Source organism: Coffea arabica, chromosome 7c (assembly GCF_036785885.1).
Source record: "Coffea arabica cultivar ET-39 chromosome 7c, Coffea Arabica ET-39 HiFi, whole genome shotgun sequence".
Lineage (NCBI taxonomy): Eukaryota > Viridiplantae > Streptophyta > Magnoliopsida > Gentianales > Rubiaceae > Coffea > Coffea arabica.
Window position 1 is genome coordinate 30625574 of NC_092322.1, and position 10701 is coordinate 30636274.

At 36.0% G+C, this 10701-nt stretch overlaps 1 long non-coding RNA gene across 1 annotated transcript; it reads left to right on the forward strand.

Moving 5' to 3' along the window:
• The first annotated feature begins 1774 nt into the window (after positions 1-1774).
• On the forward strand, positions 1775-10009 carry LOC140010188 (uncharacterized). Its single transcript, XR_011817453.1, has 2 exons — positions 1775-3892; positions 7336-10009. It is a non-coding gene; the product is annotated as an uncharacterized lncRNA (long non-coding RNA).
• The last annotated feature ends 692 nt before the right edge of the window (positions 10010-10701 follow it).

The following is a 10701-nucleotide window of genomic DNA, read 5'->3' on the forward strand; positions in this document are numbered from 1 at the left end:
ACCTCAAACACATCAATACCTACAACTTTCATGTTTTAAGAAAAGGCCAATTCGGCCTCTAACCATATGATACAAAACCGGACAGAAAAGTGGGGTTATGAAACCCTAACTTTTCACATTTCAATCCAAACCCAAAATTGGTTGCAATTATCAATAATTCACACCTACTAGAGTCATTACCCCTCATTGCCAACCATCATAAATAACCACAACATCATGATCACATTAAACCAGAAAATTCATCAATAAAATAAAAACTTCACCAATTCATCTCAAACCAAGAAATAAACCACAAATTTCAGCACTTTAGCCACCACTAGGCACAAATTAAGCATCATTAGGTGTAGGAGGAAGTTCAAGCACCACTTACCTAGTAAACAAGAGAAAAGGAGTTGTAGAACACCTTAGCTTCCTTGAACACTTCCACAAAAACACTTACTAGCACCAAAGGGAGGGATTTTATGGAGTAGAAACTAATTTAAGCAATTGTTTTGGAGGATTTGAGCTAGTTGGAAGCTTGAAAATTGGAGAAGTTTTTCCTTCTTTTCCTAGAGAGAAAGTCGGCCAAGAGGTTGAAGACAAGAATGAATTTTGTGTGATTTTTGAGATATTTAAGCAATTGGTCAAAAGTCAAAAAAAATGAATAGTAAGTCATAAGTCACTTCCAATACAATGGTGACACTTGTCACCTCCATTAATGCAATTCTATCTTTTCTTTTTCCTCTCACATCAATCACTTCACATCCTCTACTTATCTCTTAACACCCGATAAATTTCCACCAGTATCCGGAATTTAACCTAATTGGCCGAATTTTCCGAACTTTTCGCACTAGTGGGTCCCACGTCCATTATATACTCTTAATTTTTCAAAAACTCTCCAATACTAGAAAAATCATCTAAAAACTATAATTACTCATAAAATTTACCAGGAGAATTTTCCTAAGCCAGAAAATGCAAAAATGATGCCTTTAAATGGGAAAAACCCTAAGAAAATTATTAGGAATTTACGGGTTCTCACAGCGACAAGTGGCGAGCTTGGGTTTATACTTATCCCTTTGTCTTTCCCTTGTCTCTCATCAATAATCCATATTATTTTCCTCTAATTCACTTTTAGCACTTCAAGTCACATAAACTCTTTTATAAAAATACCTGTTTTTGTTCATTAAATTTACTCAGCACCTCACTAGTGGGTCCCACTTCCATAATACACTTCAAACTTAACATGCACTAATTTTTAGAAAAAAATGATTAAAAATCTTAACTCACTTATAAAAATATCTAGGAAATTAAAGCAATAAAGTAAAGTAAAGAAAATGTATTTGTAGACACCAAAATTTTAATGCTTATTTAATTTAATTTTAGCTTTATTCTTTTATTTTTATTTTATTTTATTATTTATTCGTGTTTTCATTTTTATTATTTTATTTTAATTGATTTAAGTTTGCAAAATAGTAATTAGTGCTTCTTTTTATTTTGGCACATTAAGGTTCATCATTTCTTTTCTTTTTAAAACAATTTTTGCATTAAATTTCAGAAAGAAATTCTTAATAAAAATCCCTCTTTATCTTTTTCAAACTCAATTTTTTTCTAAGTGAAATGACATTTTGTAAGGTAATTAGAAATTAGCATTTTATTTTATCATAAATTGGTTTTGAAAATAAAAATACAAAATAAAAAATAATAATATGTGGCACACATGCAATACGACTAAGTGAGGTGCATGCAAAAGGAACAAGTGTCTCTATTTTTCTTTGGATACCACAACAAAGGGAGGGGGTAGGTGGCAAGACACTTGGAAGCTTAGGAAAATTTGAAGGAAAAAACAAACAAAAGAAAATGAAAAGAAAAGAGGTGGCGGCGAGGAGGAAAAAGAAAACCAGAGAAACCAAGCAAAAGAAAGGTAGCTACGGGCTGAGGGAAAAAGGGTTTTTGGGGTGCTGAGAAAGACGGAAAACTGAGACAAGGGAAGCTCTAGGGAGATAGAGGGAACCCAAAAGGATAGGTTACGGGCTGTGGGCAAGAAACGAGAGACCAAGGCAAGAAGCAAAAAGAAAGAGACGGCTAGAGAGAGTAGGGGAGAATCGGGGCAGCAAGGAGATTGAGAGGAAAAGAGAAAGCAAGGGAAAAGAGGGTTTGGGAGCTGAGGAAAACAAGGAAAAAGAAAAGGAAGAAGCTGCGGTTGGGTAAGGGAAAAGAGGAGAAACAAAAGAAAACCGAGAGAGTTGGGGAGGGAAGGAAACAAGGGAAAGAGTGATTGAGAGAGGGAAGATGGAGAGGGAGGTGGCGGCTGAACTAGGAAAAGAGGAGGAACAAGAGAGGTAGGGGGAGAATACAGAGGGAAAAGGAAAAAAACAAGAGAGGAAAACCAGAGTTTGAGGCTACGGGGAGCAAATAAGGAAAATAGGGTTTCGGGGAAAGCAAAGGAGGAGAGAAAAGGAAAAGAGATGAGGAGAGAAGGAGAGGGGAGAGTCTGGGGAACAAGAGAGAGGATGAGAGAGGGTGAGGAAAAGGAAAAACTACAAAAGAGAAAGAAATCAGAGAAAGAAAAGAGAGAAAGAAAAGTGCAGAATTTTTGAGCCAGGGTTGGATATTTGGCTTAGTTCTTGAGAAAAATCCGGCCACAATTTCAGTTGAAAATCTATATTTTTTCCAAATATGCACTATCTACGTTTGTACAAGTGCAACTTTTGTTCACGAATCTTCAAGAAAAAACGTCTCCCAATGCATGAAATTTGGGCTCAAATCTGCTGCTCCATCAAACCTTGAGCAGTCTGCAACAAAATTCTGGCTTTGAGATTCCAGCCTTTAATCTCATTTTCCTTGGGTTTCCTACGTTTGTTGGGTAGCCTAAAGCATAAAAGGTAATCTCTTCATCCTTCTCCATTTATATATCATCATATCTGAATAAAAAAAATGCTGGAATCTTGCTACTATATCGATGTCCTTGTTCCTCCTCTCTTTGTTATTTCTTCCTCTTGTTCATACAAGACCTTAGCTTGAATCTCCTTCACATGAGTCTACTTCATGCACTCGGATGTTTAAAGGTTGTGTGTGTTTGGATTTGAAATCTCGGCAGATGATAAGCCATTTTTCTTGCATCCGATAGAAACCCATTTTGTGGCTGGCCAACATCTTTGTTGTTCAGATCTTTAGATGGAATCTTGTTGAAGTTTGTTAAGGAAATGGGATGATGATGTTTTGTGGTAACTGGGTAGATAAATTTATGGGTTCTTTGTTGGAGTTTGCAAGGTTGCAGTCGAATAAGCTGCAAGGTTGCAGCAAAAAATTGTAGAAGAAAGAAAGCTATCGAGCATGATGCATGAAAGTTTCAAGAAATTGCGCTTTAACCCCAGTTTTCTAAATAATGCTATTATGGCCCAAAATTTGAGAAAATATAATCAATTTTATCCCTTCAAAATTTTATTTTTCCTTGGTATGCTTTAATGTGATTTTTGGATAGATTATTCATGAGTTTTGGATGTAATTTGAAGGTTTAACAATTTCTGATAGATTTATAGTTTTTTATTTGGATTTTTGTAAAAATGGTTTAGATTTGGGTAATATATTTTGTTTGGGAATTGATGAGAAGGTTTTGATTTATTTTTTGTGAATTTTATCATTTGGTTTTGATAGGTTTCATCTTAAGCCTTAATTTTGCCCCTTAATATTTGTAATAATAGTGATTTGACCCCTCAAACTTCTTCAATTCTTTCAATTGGGTCCTTGTTTGTTTTAATTTATTGAATATGGATTGTTTACTTTTATTTGAATGCTTTGATTGATTCAATTTCATTCCTTGTGATTATTTGTTAATTAAAGTGATGCCTTGACCTTTTTCTTTGTTTTGGAGGGTAAATAAGAAAAATTTCATTAGGTCACTAAATGAAGAGAGGTATACTCTACACTTTATTTTGATTTTATTTGATCCTATGTGCTCATTGCTCCTATGTGGTTTTATGTGTGTAATTGCATGTTTTTTTGAATGTTTTCTTTATTTTATTTTATTTCATTTATTTATTCACTTTATTGGTTTTAATTTTGTATACTTAATTTAATTTAATTTTTAATTATTTGAGAGGCATTTAAATGCCAAATTGTAATAGTTAGGTTATTATTTCATTTCATTCTTTCCTTTTTAGATTGTAGTTAGGACCCCCAAATGTAATAGGTAGGTCTTTTATTCGCTTTATTTGCTTTGTGTGTTTTGCATGCTTGTGTGTTTACGTGTTATTCGCTTTCTTAAGGCCTTGCATCTAGATATCATGCTTATGTACTATGTGTTTCATGTGATATTATGTGTTTACTCGCTTTTATTATGTTTATATGATTTATTTGCTTATAATAAATGCATGATGTCGCCACACTCGTCCAATGCTAATTGTGGCCCTTTTTTCCGATTCCACACTAGTCCAATGCTAGTTGTGGTCCTCTTTTCCGATTTCTCACTAGTCCAATGCTAGTGAGAACTTATAGACATAGGCTGGCCCAACGCTAGACCCTTAGGGACCACCCACGCATTAGATCATGTTTGACAAGACACTACATTTCATGCAGAGTTTCTACTTTTTAGGATTCTTATCATTTTTGCATGATATTTCCCTCCATGTATATCCCTTATCCCTATGTGTGAGACATGACATTAGACTTGCATTTCATTTAAAATTAGAACTAGGTTAGATAATTTGCTTGCTTAGATTAGGAGAGTAACCCCTCAAATATGGAATATGGACGAGTATGGCTCTCTAACCTTAGCATGCTCGTATTCCCTCTATTAAAGGGAAAATTAAAGTCATGAATATTAGTTCCCCGCACCCATTATGATGCATTCTCTTAGGTCATGTATATTTGTATATTATTATGTTTCTTCGAGTCTCACTTTTGACCTCTTCAAAGAGTCACTTATGGGCATCGCAATCAATGCGATTTGCACCAATTAAATTTTGAAAAGACATCTCGACCCTTTCAATAACCGTTAGGTCTAGGTTTGCACTCATACAGTGACATCCAAATATGATAAATTCTTAGCTTAAAATAAGCAAATTTTTTACTAAATCACGCAACTAGCTCTAGGCTAGATTGAAAGAGTGCCTTGGATTTTATCCTTGCCTTCCCTTTTTTCAAAAGTGACTCTCGAACACTTTTCTCTGATTTTTGAAGACTTGGAGTCATTTAAAAAGGATTTTTCCTACTTTTTCTTTAAAAACTCATTTTAGGTGACTTGGTACAGTTTAACTCAATACCAAACGGCAACTTCTATTTTTATTAAAAACCCTTTTCAAACTTTTAATTTGGGCCAAAATCATCGCACTTTCTAATCCCATTCTAGGCCCATTTTCTTTATTTATTTTCTAAAAATCAAAAACTCATTTTTTTCAATCAAAAATTCATTTTGCTAAACACGTTATTTTTTTCATTCAAATATGGAGCGCGACAGCTTGGCGACTCCACTAGGGACTCAGAGGGTCCGAACATTTGATTTAGTCATTCCTTTTCTTTTTCTAACCTTCTTATATATCACATTTGGAGGTTTTAGATTGCATTTTCTCTTTTTTTAGGGTTTCTTGCATTTCACAGGTTCAATTGTCTCGATATCCGTGTATGTGAATAATGTGTTTATTTCTTTCATTCATTTATATTTATATATCGCGTTTGCATCTTGGGGGGTAGTCACCCTAGAACCTTCACCCGCATTTGATGGTATTATAATCTCTCCCCTCAAAAGAAAGCACCTCATACGTGCATGCATTACTTTTACCCTATTTTTTCTTTTTCATGGGCGCTTCCCACATTTTCTTGTAGGATTAGGATCGATTTCCTTAGGTAGGCGGATGGTGTGCTCTGCGCCTATAGCGATGCCTAAGAGATCACTCAAGCCACCGACCGAAGACCATAGGATTGATGACCCTTCGCCTCTTGGTCTGAAGGCTTGGGAGCCTGAAGCCTTATCAAGTCTAGATACATTAGTGAGTCCAACTTCATGCATCCATGATAGAAATTGCCTAAGTTAGAGTCAACCTTACCCGAATAGGAACACTAGGCACGAGGGGAGGGATTACACCCTTATTTCTTTAATTACCTTCTATTTTTCATATTATTTTTTGTTTGCTCCAATGTGTTATGCATTATGTATCAATTGAACTAACCTTTCTTTATTTTTTATTCCGTTGCATTCATAAGCCTTAGAAATAAGAGTTCTAGCATGATACTCTTTTAAAACCTACTCTCCTAGATAGGTTATTACACATTTAAATTTCAATATATTACATTTGTAGGTTAATAATTACATATCATTTTAGGCCCACCCTGGCACACAAAGGGTCCCTTTTTATTTCAAAAATTGCATATTTGATTGTTTTGTTAAATTGGCATCATGCATGAAACTTAGACGGAATACCATTAAGGGAATCCCATGTTAGGGAAAAGCCATCTTGTGTCTCAGATATGTAATCCAATGAGACTTGCATGTCTATACTTCTTGTACCGTCCAAAGGAGTAGTGCACGAGATAAGGTAGGATCTGATATTTTCGAAGATGATAGAGCAATTTTGTACATTAGAATATGAGCCTCTAATACTCATTTTTGGCCCATTTTATCAAATTCGTAAAATCCTTTGCATAAAGGACCTTAAATTGAATAAACTCATGAATGACTCCTTATTATTGAGACAATAAATGAATCAAATCCAAAATCTTGATTGTAGAAGGCTCATAGACTAATGCATTGGCAACAAAAGTGTCAAATTAGGGTTTTTATCAATTAGGTGAGCCAGTCTATTTTTAGCAAATCATCAATTTCATTCAACCCATTTGACCAATTAGGGTTTCAATGTCAAATTTCAAATTGAGAAACATAGTCAATTTTGAGAAAACCATCAATTGTATCCAGCCATTTGATCGGTTGGGGCTTCGATCCATGCTTCCCTAAGAAAATTTGTCAACAAATTTCAATCTCTCCGATAGAAAGTTCTTCAAGGTCAAATCGGTGTGTTTTTACAAATTTTTGTATCAATCAAAGCAATCAATCTATTCAGACTTTACCCTTGTTCTATCAGGCTAGAAATCTCCCGTCATTCGATTGACCAAAATTTTCAAATTACCTTCCAATTGAATGGCAAATAAGTTGATCGGATCTATCAGATATTGTATAGTGCCTACCCTGAAGGATTGCATTTTCATACTAGGCCAACCCTTGGCGTAAAAAGGGTCCCCCAATAGGGCATGCATCCGAATTACCTCAATATATACTAACTCGTGTCTTTTTCTTTTTCTTTCTTTTCTTGCTTTGCCAATAGCCGGTCAAGAGATGATACTAAATAGGATTTTCTAAAATGTCAGGTGTTTGTCAAATATAGTTACAAGAAGAAGCCCCATCGTCACACGATCTCACAGTCGAGTTTTGAGAAATCGTGTAAACATGAGCACACATCTGGAATCATCTGATAGATCCACCACGGCACCTCCAACAGACGCTGCAAATTTAGGAGCTCAATTAAGTGAGATGTTACACAAATTCAATAAATTGAGCGTGGAGATAACGGCCCAAAGGCACATGATTGACCAATTGGTTGCTAGTGGTGGCGGTGTCCAGCATGATCCTTGCCTATTGGCCAACTTGAAATAGAACACCAGCCACCTCCTTTATCTCATACCCAGGTTGCTTTCGTGCCGTCTTTTGCAAATATGTCCGAAGAGACTTTCACCTATCCTGCTTCTATTTTTTTATATACTTACCCCCATAACATTCAAATTAACCCAGCCAGCATTCGAATGTCTCAAAATTACCCACCGAACATGCCAACTGACTCTCAAGTACCTCATCACATCACCGCTGAGCCATTCATGTTGGATACCACTATGCAAGGGAAGGTGGAAATGGGTGAATCCTCCGCCCCAAAGGACAAAAACCTGTTGAAAAGATTGGATAAATTTGATGAATTCATGAGGAAAAACCAAGGAATGAGCAAGCCTTGAGGCTTAGACTATGATGAACTATGTCTTTTTCCAGATATGCAATTACCTTTGGGTTTTAAAACACCCAAATTTAGTAAATATGATAGAACTGGCAACCCAAGACGTATCTTAGACTATTTGCAAACAAGTTGGGAAAGCCAGTAAGTGATGAAAATTTGCCTATCTGTTTATTCCTAGATAGTTTGGAGGGAGATGCTCTAGACTCGTATTCTAATTTGAAAAATGAAGAAATGAGAACATGGTTGGATTTTTCAACCACCTTCGTGAGACAATACGAGTACAATTGTGAACTTGCTCCCACAAGAACCACGCTTGAAGGCAGTAAAAAGAAACCATCTGAAGATCATAAGATATATGCCAAGCGATCCGTACTTTCATATATTTTGAGAAGATTTTTCGCATGACCGGGTGTTCATTTGTAGCAATTATCAATAAGTTGGAGGAGTATGACGAATATGTCAAAGCAGGGAAAATCATCAATGTATCGGCTTTAAAATCACAGTTGGATGCCTTGTAAGGTCGGAATAATAACAGAAAGGAACCTCAACTCAAGAAGAAAGAAGAGGAAACTGCTTTTGTGTAGGACCAAGGACCGTCTTCAAGACCCAGGTACCAATGTTCTCACTACCCAAACGCAAGCCCTGTTTACTATACTACTGTCAATCACCCTCGCCCATGGCCAAACTATGCAAGCCCACCTACAATGCCCTTCTCAATATCTCAAACCAACTCTCAAATTCGACCTCGTCTACCTTATAATCCCATACCTGCTCCATCAAACAAACTGACCTACAACTATCCTCAAACCAATGAACTACAAAACCCTGGCCGATCTCGAACTTTTACCAACTTAGGCAGGCCCATTGGCCAACTATACAAATAGCTCAAGGTCGCCGGTAAAATTGATGACATACCTCCTCCAAACTACCCTCTTCAAGGCTTCTCTGCTGGGTACGACCTTCAAGCCGCTTATGCCTACCATTCTAGAGCGCCCGGTCACTCGACCGGTAACTGTTGGGTAATAAAGCATAAGATCCAGGACATGATCGGAGCACGAGATATAGTGTTAAGGAAAATGGAAGAATAAGGACCGAGCACAAGTACGAATCTTTGAAGGAGGAACTCAGACTGAATGGGGATCAAGATGAAGGAAATAAAATTAGTGGTCACTTGAATAAAAAGCAAAAAAAAAAAAGGTTGATGGAAAGCAATGTCAAGAACAATAATCTTTATTTGATGAGAAGCAACCAAATGCAGTCAAAAGGAGCGACTGTGCTTACAATAAATGGGTCAAATCGTGACTACGTGGAAAAGAGACAAAATATTGAGGCAACTGTTGTCGGTGCAAGATTGGAAAAAGTTTGTTGTCAAACAAAAAGAGAAGAAAAGAAAAAAGAAAAAAGAAAAAGGAAGGTTATTGTCTAGCAGATCACTTATGTTTCACTGATATAGATGAACAAGAGTCTTCCTCAGTCAATTAATTCAGATACATGTAAGAAATTTCGCATTAATGAAAGTTTCTTTTTAGAGTTAATGGAAGGAACGGAATAAAAGTCAGGCCCTCTTCTTTTCCAATCAAACACTCTAATCCAAGTTACCCCTTTTGAACCTTCAGAATGATCATTTCGTTTGGCAACCCCTGAGAATCGCAAGCCCCACACTGGGCAAATTTTGAAAAGTTCAAAGGAATAGCAGAAGGCCAAAAGAAAGGAAATGAAAGAAAAGAGAACCTCAATTAAGTATAAACTGGGGCAAATTTTAAAAATTTCAAAAGAATGGCAGAAGGTCGAAAGAAAGGAAATGAAAAAAAGAGAACCACAGTTAAGAATAACCTGGGGCAAGTTTTGATTTAACCCTAAAATAGGGATGATGCAACAATGCGATTTCAGATCATTTAAACCACTTTTGAAATCGCTTTTAAACCTTAACTTTTCTAAGCACCCCACCTGATCCCATTACAATAGTCAAAAGTCCTGACTTCTGTTCTTTGAAATATCTCTGTCAAGAAATTTTCTAATTAATTGGCAAATGATGTTCATATACTGTTGCTAGGAAATTTTTTAGATGTATTTTTGAATTGATTAGGTGTGAGGTTGACACTGCTCATCATGTGAAAACTAGCAAGGATGCTTTTAAAAGAGAAAATGAGAAAGAAAAAAGAAAATCAAGAAGGAAAATAGGAGAAAAAAAGAAAGAAAAAGGAAAAAACCAAAAGGGTGGAGGGTAATCTTGGTGAAAACCCGAAATGACTCTAAGATAGGGTTGCACAAAGAAAGCAAAGGTGACTCAGTTCATTGGGATTCCTTTTCACATTGTGATTTTTTTGCTGGCATTGAATTTTGAACGGACGATATCCAAAGGGTCAAACGGGGCACTTTGTTTGAGGCCGAAATATTTTGCTCATTAACATAGATTGCTGGATTTGTGATTCATTTCTCTAAAGTCATCTTTTTCTTTCAATGCAAGTCGATGGTTATTTTTTGCATTACTTTGGTTTTTGACATTTTTGTATAAAAATTCTTTGGGTGTTGCATAGTTTCATTTGTCTCATTGGATTTTATCAAATGACAATTTCCTCGATTTATCGAAAAGTACATATGTATAAGTTTTCATTTGAAGTTAGCATTGGAAGCTAAGGTAACCAGGATGCAATTTGTAGTGCAAGGTCGGGTTTTGCAGCATCGAGGGAAAAACATCAAAATACTCATGTTTACACGTTTCTTGAAAGCC